Genomic DNA, 18,370 nt, shown 5'->3' with positions numbered 1-18,370 from the left:
CTTGCTGTATAGGTTCGTGGCGCGCCTCCCAGACAGAGGCCTGCAAGGCTTGTGTTCAAGCTGAGTCGCGGCCCCTCAAGAACAAGGTCGCGACTTGGCCCCACGAACCCAGAATTTTCACACTTTTCAGCAGCTAATCTCAAACCAAACTAATCAAAATTCACCCCAAAACCATAATTCAATTACCAAAATAGTTCTAACATCTTCCCAGCAAGAAAACCCAACAAAAATCTAGCCTTAAAACTCCTTAAAATAACACTTTCAATTCTTAAGCTAAGAGGTTCAAAACTCTTCAAAATAGCAAAGCAAAACACAAAATTCAATGGCCAAAAACACAATCTAAAACCTACCTCAACTGATGATGGATCCCACAAGCTGCAGCAGAACTTATTCCCCATGTTTTAGGCTTCAATTCTCTTATTTCTAGCTAAAATTCCTCCTTAGATCTTCAATAGTTAGCTCAAAGAAGTATAGAGAAGGAGAGAGTGAGGTGAGAGAGAGGTAGTCGGTTAGTGTTTAGGTTTTTTATGTTTTTGTCTTTAGTTTCCTAAGGTTAAGTGACTTAAACTAATCTCGAGGCTCGTGGTACCAAAACCGTCCCCAAGGGCAAAATGGTCAAATTCCCCAATATTCCCTCCTAAACTCACTAACTTCCAATATATCTCCAATTATTCATTTCCATTACTCGATAACTCAATTAAATGCCTAATACCTAAATACCCCTTGACTCGCCCCACGAGTCGGGTATTGAGCCCAGTTGTGACATTCCCGCTAACTTGATCCCTCGGATCGCCTCATACCAAGGAACCCAAATAAACCCACATAATAGTGTGGTTACACATATATATCACATAAATTTACAATTATGCCTACTACGAGCCAAATTATCAGAATTGCCCTTCTAATAAGAAATGGGCCCACATGCATATTTAATACCCCTAAACATGCACAACTAGTCATATTACCACATAATTCACATAATTATAGATAAATCTAACAAATAATCATATAACTCCATATATTTCCATCCTAGCCCCCTAATCAAGGCCCTAAGCCTTATTAGGTAATTTTGGGACATTACAACTATCCCCTCCTTATAAAAATTTTGTCTTCAAAATTTTACCTGAACAACTAAGGATACTGAGCTCGCAAATCTGCCTCCAGCTCCTAGGTCGCCTCCTCGACCTTGTTGTTCATCCATAGTACCTTAACTAAATGTATAGTCTTATTCCTCAGGACCTTGTCATTCCTGTTTTGAATCAGAACTGGTTGCTCTTCAGAGGACAATTCTGCCTCTAATTCCAAATCCTCATAACTCAGTACATGAGTTCCATCAGACACATACTTCCTCAACATGGAAATATGGAATACATTGTACACACTGGACAGTGCAGGGGGTAAGGCCAACCTGTAGGCCACTTACCCGATCCTTTCAAGGATCTCAAATGGTCCCACGAACCTAGGGCTCAGCTTCCCCTTCTTTCCAAACCTCTTCACCCCTCTCGGAGGTGAAATCCTAAGGAAGACATAGTCTCCCACCTAGAACTCTATGTTTCTCTGCCTCGGGTCTGAATAGCTCTTGTGTCTACTCTGAGATGTGAGCATCCGAGCTCTAATCTTCTTGATAGCTTCGGTGGTCCTCCGACCTGCGTCAAGACCTAAATATTTCCTCTCACCCATCTCATCCTAGTGAATGGGTGATCTGCACTTCCTACAATATAACATATCATAAGGTGCTATCCCAATAGTAGACTTGTAGCTGTTGTTATAGGAAAATTCTATCAGAGGAAAATATTTACTCCAGGACCCTTCAAAGTCCAACACACATGCACTCATCATGTCCTCCAATATCTGGATAGTCCTCTCAGACTGACCATCGGTCTAAGGATGATAAGTTGTGCTGAACTTCAGTTTTGTACTCATCGCCTTCTCCAAACTTCCCCAAAACTTGGAAGTAAAGATAGGATCTGTATCAGACACGATAGACCTTGAAGTCCCATGAAGGAAAACTTCTCTCTCACATAGAGATCTGCATACTGGTCAAATGTGTAATTCATCCTCGCCGGTAAAAAATGAGCTGATTTCGTATATCAATCCACGATGATCCAAATAGAATCACGTTGGCCCATGAAATCCTCCCACTTCCACTCTGGAATATCCAGAGGCTGTATCAGCCCTGCTGGCCTCTGATGCTCAGCCTTGACTTCCTGACAGGTCAGGCACTTTTCCACATACTCAGTCACATCCCTTTTCATCCCAGGCCACCAATATAAAGCTTTCAAATCATGGTACATCTTCGTGGTGCCCGAATGTAGAAAATAAGGGGTCGTATGAGATTCATCTAGAATCTCTCGTCCCGGTGCCCTTCGAAATGCAAATCCCATCCTTGTATCTCAACAAGCCCATACTTGACACCCTATAGTCCTTAGTTATTCCAGCTAGGACATCCGCTCTAACCTACCCCAATTGTGGATCATCTAACTGTTTCTCCTTGATTCTCTCCAAGAGAGTAGACTGTAAAGTGATGTTGGCTAACGGACCCCCTACTAACTCAATCCGTGCTCTAGTCATGTGATCATCCAATCTCCTTGATACTTATCTGGCACTATATAACTGCCTCGGACCCTTCCGGCTTAAGGCATTTGCTACAACGTTGGCTTTCCCAGGGTGATAGAGGATCTCACAATCATAATCCTTTACCAGCTCTAACCAATGTCTCTACCTCATATTCAAATCCTTCTAGGGGAAGAAGCATTTTAAACTCTTGTGGTCAGTGTATATCTCACACTTCTCACCATACAAGTAGTACCGCCACACCTTCAGTGAAAAAACTACAACTACAAGCTCTAGGTGATGTGTGGGGTATCTCTGCTCATATTCGTTCAACTGACGTGATGCGTAGGCAATCACCTTCGCTGTCTGCATAAGTACACAACCCAAACCCTACCTCAAAACCGAAGCGGTGATCAAACTCTTCTTGAGCTTCTGGAAGATGTCTTCGCACTTGTCTGACCAAACAAACTTCTGATTCTTGCAGGTTAACTCTGTTAGTGATGACACAACCTTGGAGAACCCTTCCATAAAGCGTCTATAATACCTCACCATTCCCATGAAACTCCTAATCTCTGAAGCATTCTTCGGTCTTGGCCAAACTCTGACTGCCTCAATCTTCGCTGGATCAACCTTAATTTCATCCTTACTGACTATGTGACCCAAGAAAGTCACCTGTTGATTAGTGCCAAAAAAATACACATTTATTGATTTTAATAGTCTAAATAAATTAAGTTTTAATTAATATTTTCATGTAATTAATATGATTTAATTTATAAATGAAAATATCTAATTTTTTTTTAGTTTATTTTATTTTGTAGGATTTAATTGGTATTTTTGGCACTTAGAAACAAAGAAAAAGAAAGAAAGAAGAAAGAAGCAAATAAAATTGAAGAAACAAAGAAAATGTGGCATTTTTGGAGTCAAAAGGCCCAATTCGGAGGCCCAAGCCCAGCAACAACAACCCTTCCCTCCTTGCAAGCTCCCAAGTGTCATCGTCACAGCCCGCCACGCATCGCCTAGGATGCCCAGCTGTTGCCTCCCGCGTGCGCCACCTGTTAGTTGCCCAATAGCTTGCCTCTTTCAGCCGTCACGCCAATGCATCTCCCATGGCCCAAACAACTCCAACGTGAACACTAGCCTAATAAATGCCGAGCTTCCCCAAATGCATCAACTCCCCAGCTGGCCCAATACAAAGGCCCAACCGTCCACACCTTATCCCTTCGGCCCAAAGAGCCCAGCTGCCCAACATCTCAGCAGCCTGCCTACATGTAACGTTTTTATTGGCTGGGAGTGAGTCAAAACCCTCTTGTGTCACCAGCCACTTTCAACCCATGTTTTGTGGGTATTGGGCTTTGCAAAATTGCTATTTTGAGCTTTAAAACTCATGTTTTTGTGGTATTTTAAAAAAGGGAAAAATGACCACACACCAAAATAGCTAAGGTAATATTAATAATAAGATTTGATTTTTCAAAATCATATTTTATTATTAATATTTCAGATTTATTTTGTAAACCCCATTTTGTTGTTTAATTTCTTTTTAGTCCTTTTCTCCTTCTATAAATAGGGACTCTTTCTTCACAATATGTATGTAATTTTTAGAGAAAAAGAAACTACAGCAAAATTTCTACTCACTTTCTTCTCATATTTTCTTCTTAGAATTTTGTGAGAATCATGAGCATAATGGCCTAATCTTCATAGGAAGGTTAGGGATGATTCCATATGCTAGTGATGTTATTTTGCTACTTTGATTTACTATGTTCTTAATGTAAAATTTTTGAGTTATTTATGTACTTTCATTTCCATCTTTATTTTGTTATTATATACGATTAGACATGCTCTTTCAATGTACTTCTAATTAGTAAAAGTAATATTGATACCTAATTTTATGTCTAATCTTTTATTGCATTATTGCCTTTGGGTATTTTGTCATTTTTAGATTTTTCATAAGATTAAAATTGTGCTTTTAAAGTAAAGAACTTTATAGCTCAAATGAACTTTTGTTAGAAAAGAATATGAACTTTAATGTTAGATTTTCCAAGTAAATGTTGGGAAGTAAACTATTTACTTGTGTATTTTTGTAAATCAAGGAACCAAGTAACTAAATAGTCATATGGATGATTCTTGAAACCTTTCATTTTCTCAACTCTTGATTACATCTTACCTTTATTTCACTTATCTCATTTTATCACTTTATCAAAAAGACAATACCAAAATATCAAACCTCTTTTCACTTACAATTTTATTTATTTCTTGTTACTAACTTTTTGTGTTATTTTCTACTAATCTTTTGATTTTAGGTTACTTCCTTGTGGATCGACCGCCCGATTATACTACAACCATCGCTTAGTGGTTGTCACGATTTGGGCGTTAAACAAATTTTGGCGCCGTTGCCGGGGAGGTAGTTTTCAAAGGTTTAGTGAAATTTTTTACAAAAATGTTGGTAACTTTATTTGTATTTTTGTTGGTGTGAATATTGTCTTCATATAGTCTTTATTTTTTTTTTTCTATTTTGATTTTTAGTTAATTTGGTTATTATTATTAAAAAAAAATTTTAAAAAATAAAAAAAGTTAATTATTTATATATATATATATTTTCTTTCTTCTTTTTTTTTTAGTAAAACAAAAAAATAATTTACGTATATAAATATACGTATAAAAAAAAGACATATATATCTATCTCTTAATATTTTTTTTCTTAACTTTTCAGATAAAACAAAAAAAAAAAACATTGTCTTAATATATATATATAAACTTATATTTTTCTTTTTAACTATAGTTTCATTAATCTTTCTTTCTTTCTTTCTTAATTTTTTTTAGATAAATAAATATTTGTAGAAAAAAAAAGATTAAACTTGTTATTTATCTTCACTTTAATTTTCTTTTCTTTGTTTTATTTTTGTGTTGTTTATTTTGTTGCTTAATTCGGATTTTCCTTTTTTTTTTCTTTGCCTTAGTTTTCCTTAGAATTTAGGTTTTTCAGGAAAAAAAAAACATAAAATTGGATAAAATTATTCATAAAATTTCAATCATAAAACGCTTAGTATTGGGAACAATTGTGTAATATTACAAATGGTAGAAACCGATATTGTTCTGTCTAGAAAGATTGGTTGTTAAATAAGGTTTGTGATAGCGTTACCCTCCACACTTACCTGGGAAACTCGGGGAGTTCTGTCTAGGCAAGTGTGGGCCTATAGCGGTACCTTAGCAACCTTCCCAATCGGCCTGGGAACATTTCGAGCATCTACCTTTGCACTATTACATTGTTGAACAAGAAAACCAAGCTTGTTCTGTCAAAATTAGCAATTTCACTATGCTTAAAAGTTGTTTGGTCGAAAGGGTTGACTTGTGATCCACCATACTTACTCAGTAACATCGGGGAGTTCTAGTAAGGCATTGGAGATCACCCGAAAACCTCCAAATCTTCCTAGGAACAAGTTTAAAGAAAAATAATAAAAAAAAAAATTATAAAGACATAAAATAAATCTAATTTGAGTGGATGAATCATCACGAAACTTCCAGTGACACTTCTTCCAATTCATCTGCCACTCCTACCGGAACTCCTTCCTCCAATCCTGCTTCTCCACAAACTTTCGATGATAATAACCCATCCTACTTGCACTTCCACGCCTTCATGCATTATCTTCCCTCCTAATATGCCCGCATTAGACTTTAAACCTGGCATGATTCAACTCTTGCCCACGTTTCATGGAATGGAAAATGAAAGCCCATACGTGCATATTAGAGAATTCGAGGAGGTAGTAGCCACGTTCTATAACCGAGCTGAAAATGCCGATGCTGTGCGACTGAAGTTCTTCCCTTTCTCCTTGAAGGACAAAGCCAAAAGTTGGTTGTACTCTTTGAGACCTAGGTCGATTGGAACATGGGAAGAGATGACCAAATCCTTCTTTCTGAAACGCTTCCCCAGCCATAAGACCAACAGTCTAAAATGACAGATTTCCACATTTTCCCAAAAGGACAATGAAACATTCTATCAAGTCTGGGAAAGATTCAAAGATCTGTTAAATTAATGCCCGCACCATGGCTATGAGAACTGGCGTTTGGTCAGTTACTTCTATGAAGGCCTCACGAGTCGTGAGCGCCAGTTTGTAGAAATTCTATGCAATGGTGAATTCCTCGAAAAAGATCCAGACAATGCTCTTGAATATCTCGAAGAAACTGCGAAAAAGTCTCACACCTGGACTGGTCCAGGTGCTACTGACAGCACCAACCGACAGAAACCATCTGGGATCTATCAACTTCGAGAAGAGGATAGTGTTAAGGCCCAACTCGAAGCTTTCAAAAAGTAGTTTGAGGTCTTAATGACGAAGAATAGCCAAAAATCGCACATGATCGCTCAAGTGGAACCACAAGAACCTTGCTTTGTTTGTGGAGGGCGGAGCACTTAGCTAAGGACTGCTTAGATTTGAATGAAATGAGGGGGTTTATGAGGAGCAATGCAATGCCTTAGCGGCATATAACAAGCCATTCTCCCATACGTACAACCTTGGTTGGAGAAACCACCCAAATTTCAGTTGGAGAGATTCCAACCAAGCTCAATCATCTGGAGGCCAATGGAGAAATGAGCAACAAGTTCAACCATCAAAGGCGTATTCTGCACCTCAATACAATGCTCATCCACAAAGAAACTCTCTCGAGAATACTCTTCATGCATTCATGGAGGAACAATCCAAACTAAATCGCCAAATGATGGAAGAAATCAAGGAAATGAAATGTCAATTCTCAAAAATTTTCTGAATCCTTGGCCATTCCGGAAAAAGGCAAACTTCCTTCCCAACCGAAATTCAGGGTGCAAGGCCAACACATGGCCCAATCTTCAAATTCTTATGATCCAAATGTGAAGGAAGTGAATGCCATCATGACGAGAAGCGGTAAAACTTTGCCAGACCCACCCATAAAATCCAACTCTCCCAGTATTCCAAAAGTCATTTCCGAAAATCCACCACTCAATGCCACTCCAAAGATACCATTTCCGCAGGCTTTGAAACCTGTTGGGAAACTTCCTAATAACCGAGCTGAACTCCTTGAGCACTTGACATAAGTGAAGATTAATCTTCCTTTGCTTCACATCATTAAACAAGTGCCCGCTTATGCCAAAATCATCAAGGATCTTTGCACTGCAAAAAGGAAGCACCATGTCAAGAAGACTGCCTTCTTGACCGAGCAAGTGAGTGTGGTGATTGAACAAAAGGCACTGCCGAAATACAAAGATCCTGGTTGTCCCACCATTTCTTGCCAAATTAGGACCCATGAAGTCATCCAACCTTACTTGATCTTGGCGCGAATGTCAATCTCATGCCCTATTCTGTATACTTGCAACTCGGTCTTGGAGAAATGAAGCCAACATCTATTGTACTACAGCTTGCTGATCGTTCCACCAAAAAGCCTAGGGGTATTGTTGAGGGTGTATTGGTTCAAATTGAAAAATTCTATTACCCCATGGATTTTCTTATTCTTGATACCCAATCTGTGGTGAACATGGAGTCTAAAATTCCTATTATCCTCGGAAGACCATTCCTTGCTACTGCAAATGCTTTGATCAATTGTTGGAATGGTTTAATAAAGATATCGTTTGGAAACATGTATCTTGAAGTCAATATCTTCCACATCGGGAAACAACCTCGAGAAGATGATGAATGCTATCAAACATTCATGATTGACACTATAATTCCTGAGGAGGTTTAGTGGCAAAGCAATTTTGATAATCTTGATGAACTCCTCCTTCTGTCTGACAATGAAAGTCCCAATTCTATTGAGTCTACTCTTGCAATATCAGATCGCATAGACTCACGCCTTAGAAGGACTCAGTTTTGGCAACCTCGCTTTGAAGAGCTACCTCGAGAGAGGTCACAGCTGAAAACTTCAGCCGAAGAGGTTCCAATTGTTCAATTGACCCAACTTCCCGAGGGTTTGAAACATGCCTTCTTGGGAGACGGTGAAACCTTTCCAGTTATCATCTCATCCAACCTTCAAAATTCTCAAGAATTGCAGTTACTCGAGCTATTGCGAACACATAAATCTGCAATAGGTTGGACGCTTGCTGATATAAAAGGTATTAGCCCTTTAATTTGTTCCCATCGAATCAATCTGGAGGACGAAGCCATCCCTCGAAGAGACCCTCAACAACGACTAAACCCCACAATGATGGAAGTTGTAAAAAAATGAAGTTTTGAAATTGCTAGACGCTGGTATTATTTACTCGGTAGCAGATAGCAAATGGGTCAGTCCTACTCAAGTCGTGCCCAAGAAATCTGGTGTCACCGTTATCCAAAACGAAAAAGAGGTCCTTGTACCCACAAAAACGGTGACGGGGTGGCGCATGTGCATTGATTATAGAAAATTAAATGCCGCCTCCCGTAAAGATCATTTTCCACTCCCATTCATTGATCAAATCCTTGAACGTGTAGTTGGTCATCCTTTCTATTGCTTTCTTGATGGCTATTCTCGCTATTATCAAATTGAGATTTCATTGGAGGATCAAGATAAGACCACTTTCACTTGTCCCTTTGGCACTTTTTCTTTCCGGCATATGCCATTTGGCTTGTGTAATGCACCAGCTACTTTCCAAAGATGCATGATGAGCATCTTTACTGACATGATCGAAAAATCAATGGAAGTATTCATGGATGACCTAACTGTTTTTGGAAACTCCTTTGAGACATGTCTTCTTCATCTTGAAGCAGTTTTAAAACGATGCATTAAGAAAGGACTTGTACTCAATTGGGAGAAATGCCACTTCATGGTATCTTCTGGCATAGTCTTAGGCCACATTGTTTCTGAAAAAGGAATTGAGGTTGATTAATCCAAAGTTGACCTTATCTTCAACATGCCCACTCCTAAGACTGTCAAAGACGTTAGGTCATTTCTTGGTCATGCTAGTTTCTATAGGAGGTTTATACAAAACTTTTCAATGATTGCCCGTCCACTAAGCAACCTCCTAGACAAAGATGCCACTTTTGAATGGACAACTAAGTGTAAGGAATCATTCCGAACGCTTGTCAATTCACTCACTTCCGCTCCCATCATTCAGTCACCCGATTGGAGTCTTCCTTTCGAGATCATGTGTGATGCCAGCAACTTTGTTGTGGGAGCTGTGCTAGGACAACGAAGGGAGGGGAAACCCTTTGTTCTCGATTATGCTAGCCAAACTCTCAATAGTGCTCAAATGAACTATTCCACTACTGAAAAAGAGTTGCTTGCCGTTGTCTTTGCCCTTGACAAATTCCCATCTTATTTGATTGGATCGCCTATTACGATCTTCACAGATCACTCCGCCCTTAATTATCTCCTTTCAAAAAAGGATGCTAAGGCGCGATTAAAACGGTGGATCCTTCTCCTGCAAGAATTTGACATAGCGATTAAAGACAAGAAAGGTGTTGAAAATGTCGTTGCGGACGACTTGTCCCGAATTGAATTCAGTGATCCCGCGGATTGTCCACCTATTCATGATGATTTCCCCGATGAACAATTGATTTGTGTTGCTAAGTTACTGTGGTATGCTCACATTGTAAACTACTTAGTAACATGTGAACTCCCATCTGAATGGAGTTCACAAGACAAACGCAAATTTCTGGTCGAGGTGCGCAATTTCTTTTGGGATGACCCATACTTATTCAAGTATTGCCCCGACCAAATCATGCGAAGATGCATCCACGACGATGAGGTGTCTAGTGTGCTAAATTTTTGCCACAATGATGCTTGTGGTGGTCATTTCGCTGTGAAGAAAACCGTTGCAAAAATATTACAATGCAGTCTTTACTGGCCCAATCTATTCAAAGACACCAATGATTTCTGTCGTTCATGTGTAAGGTGCCAAAAAGTTAGGATCCTTATCCCGTCGGCACATGATGCCCTTGAACCCAATTCTTGTTATTGAAATATTTGATTGTTGGGGGATAGATTTTATGTGACCCTTTCAACCTTCTTTCGGCTACCTTTACATTCTCCTCGCTGTGGATTATGTTTCCAAATGGGTCGAGGCTGTACCATGTCGAACCAATGATAACGCTACAGTTGTCAAATTCTTGAAAGAAAATGTGTTATCAAGGTTCGGTACCCCTCGCGCTATCATCAGTGATCAAGGCACTCATTTTTGCAACAGATCCTTTGAGGCTCTTATGCGCAAGTACGGTGTACTTCATAAAGTTGCAAATGCCTATCATCCACAGACTAATGGTCAAGCTGAGTTAGCCAATAGGGAGATAAAACACATTCTGGAAAAGATGGTAAATCCCGACTGCAAAGATTGGTCTACACGTCTTCTAGACGCTCTTTGGGCATACCGTACTGCTGTCAAATCCCCTCTTGGGATGTCTCCCTATCGGCTTGTCTTTGGAAAAGCCTGTCATTTACCTGTCAAGCTCGAGCATAAAGCATATTGGGCTATCAAAGCCCTAAACTTTGATCTGAATGCCACATGTATCAATCGCAAACTCCAATTGTCCAAAATTGAGGAGTTGAGAAACGATGCATATGACAATTCCAGGATTTATAAGGAAAAATTGAAAAATCGCTCACGATAAACAAATCCCACGAAAACACTTTGAGCCAAATAAGAAAGTGCATTTGTACGATTCTCGCTTACACTTGCATCCCAGTAAACTGCGATCGCGATGGACTGGTCCATTTGTAGTGAAGCAAGTATTTCCCAACGGTTCGGCGGAGGTCGAGGACCCAACCGATGGGAGAATTTTTCGCATCAATGGCCAAAGACTAAAACATTACATTGAGAGTGTGAGTCGTGTTGAAGAGGTCTTTCTTAAGGATCCAATCTATACACTCTGAAGTTTTGAATGGTTTGTTGTTGTTCTTTTTATTTTAATTTTTCATTATCTTTATTTTCTGTCTTTCTTTTATTTTTGTATGCTTTTCGTTTTTGTATTTTGTTTTGGGGTATTGTTACCAGGCTATTTTCGCTCTAGCCTCATGGACATGGTCATCATCCAGGTGTTCTCTTTCCTTACCTTTTTCATTGCTTATTCATTTTGACATTGAAGACACTGTCTGATTTTTGGTTGGGGGTGGTGAGCATGCATTAGCATTCATTTGGAAAACATTATTGTCTTGTTGAATTTTTAAGTCAAATTTTCTCAAAATTATCCAAGCATGAGTGTAATTTGTTGGTTTGAGTCAGTCCTTACTATGGTTAGCTATTAAGAAGTGATTTTCAGAGTTCTTTTGTGCACTTTCCAAACATGGGATAAATTGGTTGTTAACACAAATAGTTGAGAGAAATTTCAAGTTTAAAGTTTTTTCATTTCTTGGTGAGTTGTGAGAGTTGAGAAAATAATTTTTTGAACTTTTATTGATCATTTGAGTTGGTAAAGTCACATCTTTGGAATTTAAAACATGACATTTACTAGAGGGATGTTTTTCATTTAAGATAAGTCTTTGTAATAAATTTGTGTTCTATTTATTGTATTGTATTTGTAATTTCCTTTTTATTTTTGTGTTGTCGCTTGTCAAAAAAAAAAAAATTATAGATAAATGAAAAAATAGAACAAGAGCAACACTTCTATTATTTTGTAGTTGTTAAAAAAAAAATATTTCTATTATTTTGTGTAATTGTATTAAAAAAAATTATTATCATTATAGTTTATTTTCTTATTTATCATTTATAGTTAGTTGTCATTTTGTTCTTGGAGTTTCCTCATGTAAATCCCAAAGGTTGTTTGTCATTTGAATTCCAATAAGTTGATTTGTCTATCTTGTAATCAATACTTCTTCAAATTGCTTGTCCTAAAAAGTTTATCTTTTCTCATTTGAGCATAAAACTGTTACATTTCCAACTCCAAGAGTGTAATCCTTCCCATACAAATACTTTCAATGCCCGTAAGGAATTTGGAGTTGAGATCTTTATACTTTTGAGATTTTTCGATACTATTTGTGTTATGACTTGTGATAAAAAGAATATGGTTTGGTGCACACACACACAACTCTGAAATTGCAACTATAGTAGCTTAGATAGTAATTTTTGACATCTTGCTGATATTTTGAAAATGCTTAGATGATTTTGCTTGGTTTGACTTGATTATTCAACTTAATAATTTTATTTTTCACTTGAATTGCTAGGGACTAGCAATAAGCTAGTTGGGGGTTGTGATTAGTGCCAAAAAAATACACATTTATTGATTTTAATAGTCAAAATAAATTAAGTTTTAATTAATATTTTCATGGAATTAATATGATTTAATTTATAAATGAAAATATCTAATTTTATTTTAGTTTATTTTATTTTTTAGGATTTAGTTGGTATTTTTGTAAATCAAGTAACCAAGTAACTAAACAAGCATATGGATGATTATTGAAACCTTTCATTTTCTCAACTCTTGATTACATCTTACCTTTATTTCACTTATCTCATTTTATCACTTTATCAAAAAGACAATACTAAAATATCAAACCTCTTTTCACTTACAATTTTATTTATTTCATGTTACTAACTTTTTGTGTTATTTTATACTAATCTTTTGATTTTAGGTTACCTCCTTGTGGATCAACCGCCCGAATATACTACAACCACTGCTTAGTGGTTGTCACGATTTGGGCGTTAAACACTTGTGGCAAACAAAACTCATATTTCTTGAACTTTGCATATAGCTTGTATTCTCTCAACCTCTGAAGTACCAATCTGAGATGCTGCTCGTGCTCTGTCTCTGTCCGAGAGTATATCAATATATCATCAATAGAGGCGATAAAAAACTGGTCTAGGTAGTCCTTGAACACTCTGTTCATCAAATTCATAAATGTTGTTGAGTCATTAGTCAACCCAAATGACATAACCAAAAATTCATAATGCCCGTACCTGGTGCGAAAAGCTGATAACCAGATCGAAGTTCTATCTTAGAGGACATCGTTCTACCTTACAAATGATCAAACAAATCATCAATTCTTGGCAAAGCATGTTTGTTCTTGATAGTCAATTTGTTCAGTTCTCTGTAATCAATACACTTCCTCAGAGAACTATCCTTTTTCTTCACAAAGAGGAGTAGTACATCCCATGGCGAGAAACTGGGCCTGATAAAACCCATGTCTAGTAACTCCTATAGTTGAACCTTCAATTCCTTCAGCTCAACTAGAGCCATCCTGTAAGGTGCCCTAGACACTGATTATGTCCCTGGCGCTAATTCAATTACAAACTCAATCTCCCTGTTTGGAGGTAACCCTGGAAAATCCTTTGGAAACACGTCTAGAAACTCACAGACTAATCGGGTCTTTTCTAGCCCCTATGGCACGGCCTCAGTGGTATCCACCAAGCTAGCTAAGAAACCTATGCATCCCCCTACAATACGTCTCTAGCTTCGAGTATTGATAAAAAAGGTATACGGGGTCCATGCATAGTGCCAACGAAAACAAAAGGGTCCCCACCCTCTAACATAAAGGTTACCATCTTCTTATTGCAATCTATCGTTGCCCCATACTTCTCCAACCAATCCATACCTAGAATTATGTCAAAATAGATCATCTTCAGCTCTACCAAATCAAGTGATAACTCCCTGCCATCCACTATAACTGGTAGTGATCTAATCTATCTCTTGGAAACTACTAACTCCTCAGTAGGCAACATTGTACCGAATCCCACAAGATAAAAGTCACATGGTCTGTACAATCCATCTATAACCCTACTAGCAACAAAAGAGTGCGTAGCACCTAAATAATTAAGAACAATATAGAAGGTCTCATCACTAGAAAGCTGACCTGTAACTATCGAGGGACTAGCCTCGGCCTCTGCCTGGGTCAAGGTGAACACCCGAGCTGCCGTCAGGCTATCCACCTTCTTTGGCTCCTCCTTTCTGGCTCTCGAGAAATCTTTCTTCAAGTGCCCCGTACTACCGCAAACGAAATAGGCCTTCACCCAAAACTTCCCAATATGGCACCTCCTAGACCTAGCACACTTTGGGAATGCCCTCCATGTCTCATTGCCACTATGGCAGCCTATCTGTATGCCCCAAGGCCTCCTATCTTGCCCTGGAGCTGAAACTATGTCCGGAGTCTTCCTCTTATAATCACTGGGGCCTTCGTCCCTACCAAAACCTGGAAATCGAGGTCTCGATCTCCTAGAATCCCTTATGGCTGCATTGTCACGACAAATCTTTTTCTTTGCGCTCTCAGCTATAAGCGCCTTCTCCATAGCCTGTGCATACATAGTCACTCCTGACACAGTAGTAATACAAACATCCTGGGCTATCATAGGCTATAACCCTTGGGGAAATCTCTCTCTTATGGTCCCATCAGCGGGCACCAGATCCCTGGCAAACTTTGCCAACGTGTCGAACTTCAGGGCGTAATCAATCACTATCATGTTACCCTGAAGTAATTTGCTGAACTCTTCAACCTTAGCAGCTTTAACTGCATCATTGTAGTACTTCTAAATGAATAAGGTCTTGAACTCTTCCCACTCCATGGCGGCAACTGCTCTGGTCTAGGATACCACCTCCCACCATATTCGGGCATCCTTCCGAAACATATAAGTGGCGCATGCCACTCTCTCATTACCACCTACCCTCATAAAATCTAGGATAGTGGTTATCACACTACTACAGAAAAGAATTTTTAGGACTAGCATTGCGAGCCCTAAAATTTTTTTTAGGACTCGCGTTGAGAGCCTTAAAAACAGAGGTTTTTTAGGACTCGCAAAATTCTCGTTGAGTGCCATTAAGTAAAATTTTAGGACTCGCATTGCGACTCCTAAATAATCAGGTTTAGTGCCTTTAAGTAATTTTTTAGGCCTCACAATGCAAGTCCTAAAAGATCCCATTGAGTGTCTTTAAATTATGATTTTAGGACTCGCTTTTCATGCCCTTAAAAGTAATTTTTTTAAAAAAATGCAACTACAATTTTCATTTTGATTTAAAAAAAATATATCCCTTTGAGAATCCTAAATATAATATATATGTTAGATTTCTAAAAGTTTTAAAAGAAAATACAACAAATTAATTTTTTATTAATTACTCAAAAATATAATTTCAATATTTAGTCTACTCGGCTTACAAAATCATATTACAAGATAGTTTATACTACAGTCAAAGTCTATCATCACCAAATATTAACACATGAAATGTATACAAAGTTAGTGAAATATATTTTTGATTCTAAAAACTTCAACTACCAATGTTGTCTAGTATTGCGCCAAAGAAATGCATCTTAATATAGACCTGCACATTATAAAAAAGTTCTTTAATTATTAGGTTCATCAAACTTTTCAAAAGTTTGCTTAGAAACAATCAATCCGTTGCAAGCTGATAATTAATATTAGAATATTGTATTTATAAAAAAATATACCTTCAGAAAATAAGCACGTCCAAAAGATCAAGGAAATTTGGGATAAGAAATATGTTTCAAGAGAGCTAGCCATACTTGTATTTGTTTACAAATTTCAACATTTTTTAATGATTAAATTTTAATCCTCATGCAACTAGATATAAATTATTAAGAGAAATACAAATTCATTTGAATTAAGACTGAAAACTGATTGTTTTAAACTTAAGATATAATGTACTAATCAAAATATCAATTACATATATCCAATATAAAAGACATTTAACTGCAAAACGTTAAAAATAGATGTCAATATGCATAATGTCTAGATTTAGTATTGGAGTTTGGAGAGATATTTAGTTACTCACACATACTAATTAACCTATAGACAGTCCACATGTTATGAAGAAATAATTTCAAACCAACATTTAAATCCCAAAATTGTAGAACCTGCATAAATTGCTATAATGATATAATCACACAACATAATCTAACTGAGCAAAGCACAACATCAATTAACAGAAATATACTACATGAAAATTTAACAAAAAAATAGGTTAAAAAAAAACATATTATATGAAAATTAAAACATAGTAAAATACATATCTTGCACTGAAAATAGAAGAAAAAGAGAAAAGCCAACATGTCACCATCTATAGAAAATAATACAGCATAACCCCTAATTTACTAGCCTAGCCATCTGTCACATTCAACACTAATATGTCAAACAAATCAAAAAGCACACAGGTTTTCATCCATATATCACCGCAGCACACAAAATTCTCAGAACATAGTTCACTACAGATGAATATCTAAGATATTCAAACTCCACTAAAGTAATACAATTATCATTCAAAATTGTAAAATATTGAAAATTAAAAAAAATCAAATACAACATAACTCTTGCAATTTGCTATCGATCCAATGCTTTAAGACCAATCAAAATATTAACCTAAACATTATTATCAACATTATAAAAAATAGGACAAGCTATAAGATAATTAACAAAAAAACGCGTGGTTTCAGCCACTCTCTCTCTCCATGGTGAGAAGGAAGAAGACTGTGCAGAAGCTTGCTAGTGTAATCGATTTAGAGCTCCCTTCATCCAATACACCGATTGTGGAGGAAGAAAAAACAGAATTGGAGGCAAAAGTGCCTGAGGAGACGATTGATCCAAAGCTTTAGGATCTTGGGCCTCATGATGATAATGATAAGAATGTTCGGTCCACCTCCTGGGCAGCTGAAGTAGAAGGCCAATCTTTCCAAGACTCGACCAAAGAAACCTGCTCTAAGTTTAAGGACTCCATTCCTAATTTTGGATACACGAAACTCCATTTTCCAGACCCGATCCACCGAGAAGGAAAACTGGTGGCTCAATTGGATATTGATGAGATTGCAGTGGAGGCATCTCTCTGGAAATATGCTCTAGTTTGCATGGTTATTGGGGCTAACCCACCTTTGGCTATTTTAGAAGGGTTTCTCAGGAAAATTTGGGGTAATCTTGGAATTGATCGCATGGCCAGGATGAATTCTGGTTTCACAATGGTTCAGTTTAGAGATGAGGCAACTAGGGATATAGTGCTTGAATCTGGAGTGATTCACTTTGACAAGAAGCCAGTAATTCTTAGACCTTGGACTTCAGATGTTGAAACTATAAGGTCAGTTAAATCTGTCCCTGTTTGGATCCGTTTACCAGGTCTTGGGCTGCAATATTGGGGTGTTAATTGTTTGGGTACTCTAGTTAGCACGATTGGCACCCCTATTATGGTAGATAAGGTCACAAAAGCAAGGACTATGATCAAATTTGCTAGAATCTTAGTTAATATGGAGATTGCAGAACATCTTCCTATGCATATCCACTATCTAAATGAGAGAGGTCAGATTATGGAGCAAGCGATTGAGTACGAGTGGCTCCCCACTAAGTGTAATACCTGTAAGAAATTGAGTCATTCTGCTGCTGTTTGTAAGCATTCCTCAACTGTTATAAAGAAGAATTCAGAGCCTTCAATCTAGCCTAATCCTGTTACTACAATAGTAAGTGAACCTGCTGCTGATACTCCAATTAGCAGACACCAGAACAAACAAGAAACTACTGGGGTTACAAAGCAGGGAGGAACTCAATCTGAACCTAGTGGCTCTAAATGGGTTACCCTCAAAAGGTTGGAATGAAGAAGTCTGCTGATAAACCACAAATTGAAATGCATAGGAATTCATTTAATATTTTACAGGCAAACCAGCAACAAGTGGTTGATATTACCTTCCCACTGAAATAAATGGACAACAACAACATTTTGAGATGGAATGTCAGGGGTTTAAATAGTAAGAATAAACAACAAACAGTTCATGATGTTTGCAGGAAGAATAAAGTTAGTATTGGAGCTTTGATTGAAACAAAATTAAAAGGGGATAGAATAAGGGATCTTATGAATTCATCATTTGTTGGTTGGAAATTTTATAGTAGCACTGTGGTGGAGGGGCGGATTTTACTCATTTGGAAAGCCCATATGATGAAGATAGAAGTTATTCAGGAAACTTCTCAGTT

General features: G+C 37.6%; 1 non-coding gene across 1 annotated transcript; it reads right to left on the bottom strand.

The window, feature by feature from the left end:
* Positions 1–6,491: 6,491 nt before the first annotated feature.
* Positions 6,492–6,598, bottom strand: LOC133828012 (small nucleolar RNA R71). The gene has a single exon (XR_009890657.1). It is a non-coding gene; the product is annotated as a small nucleolar RNA R71 (small nucleolar RNA).
* Positions 6,599–18,370: the final 11,772 nt, after the last annotated feature.

The sequence above is a fragment of the Humulus lupulus genome, chromosome 3 (genome assembly GCF_963169125.1).
Source record: "Humulus lupulus chromosome 3, drHumLupu1.1, whole genome shotgun sequence".
NCBI lineage: Eukaryota > Viridiplantae > Streptophyta > Magnoliopsida > Rosales > Cannabaceae > Humulus > Humulus lupulus.
Note: the sequence above shows the minus strand (reverse complement) of the source record. Positions and strands in the feature narration are given on the sequence as shown.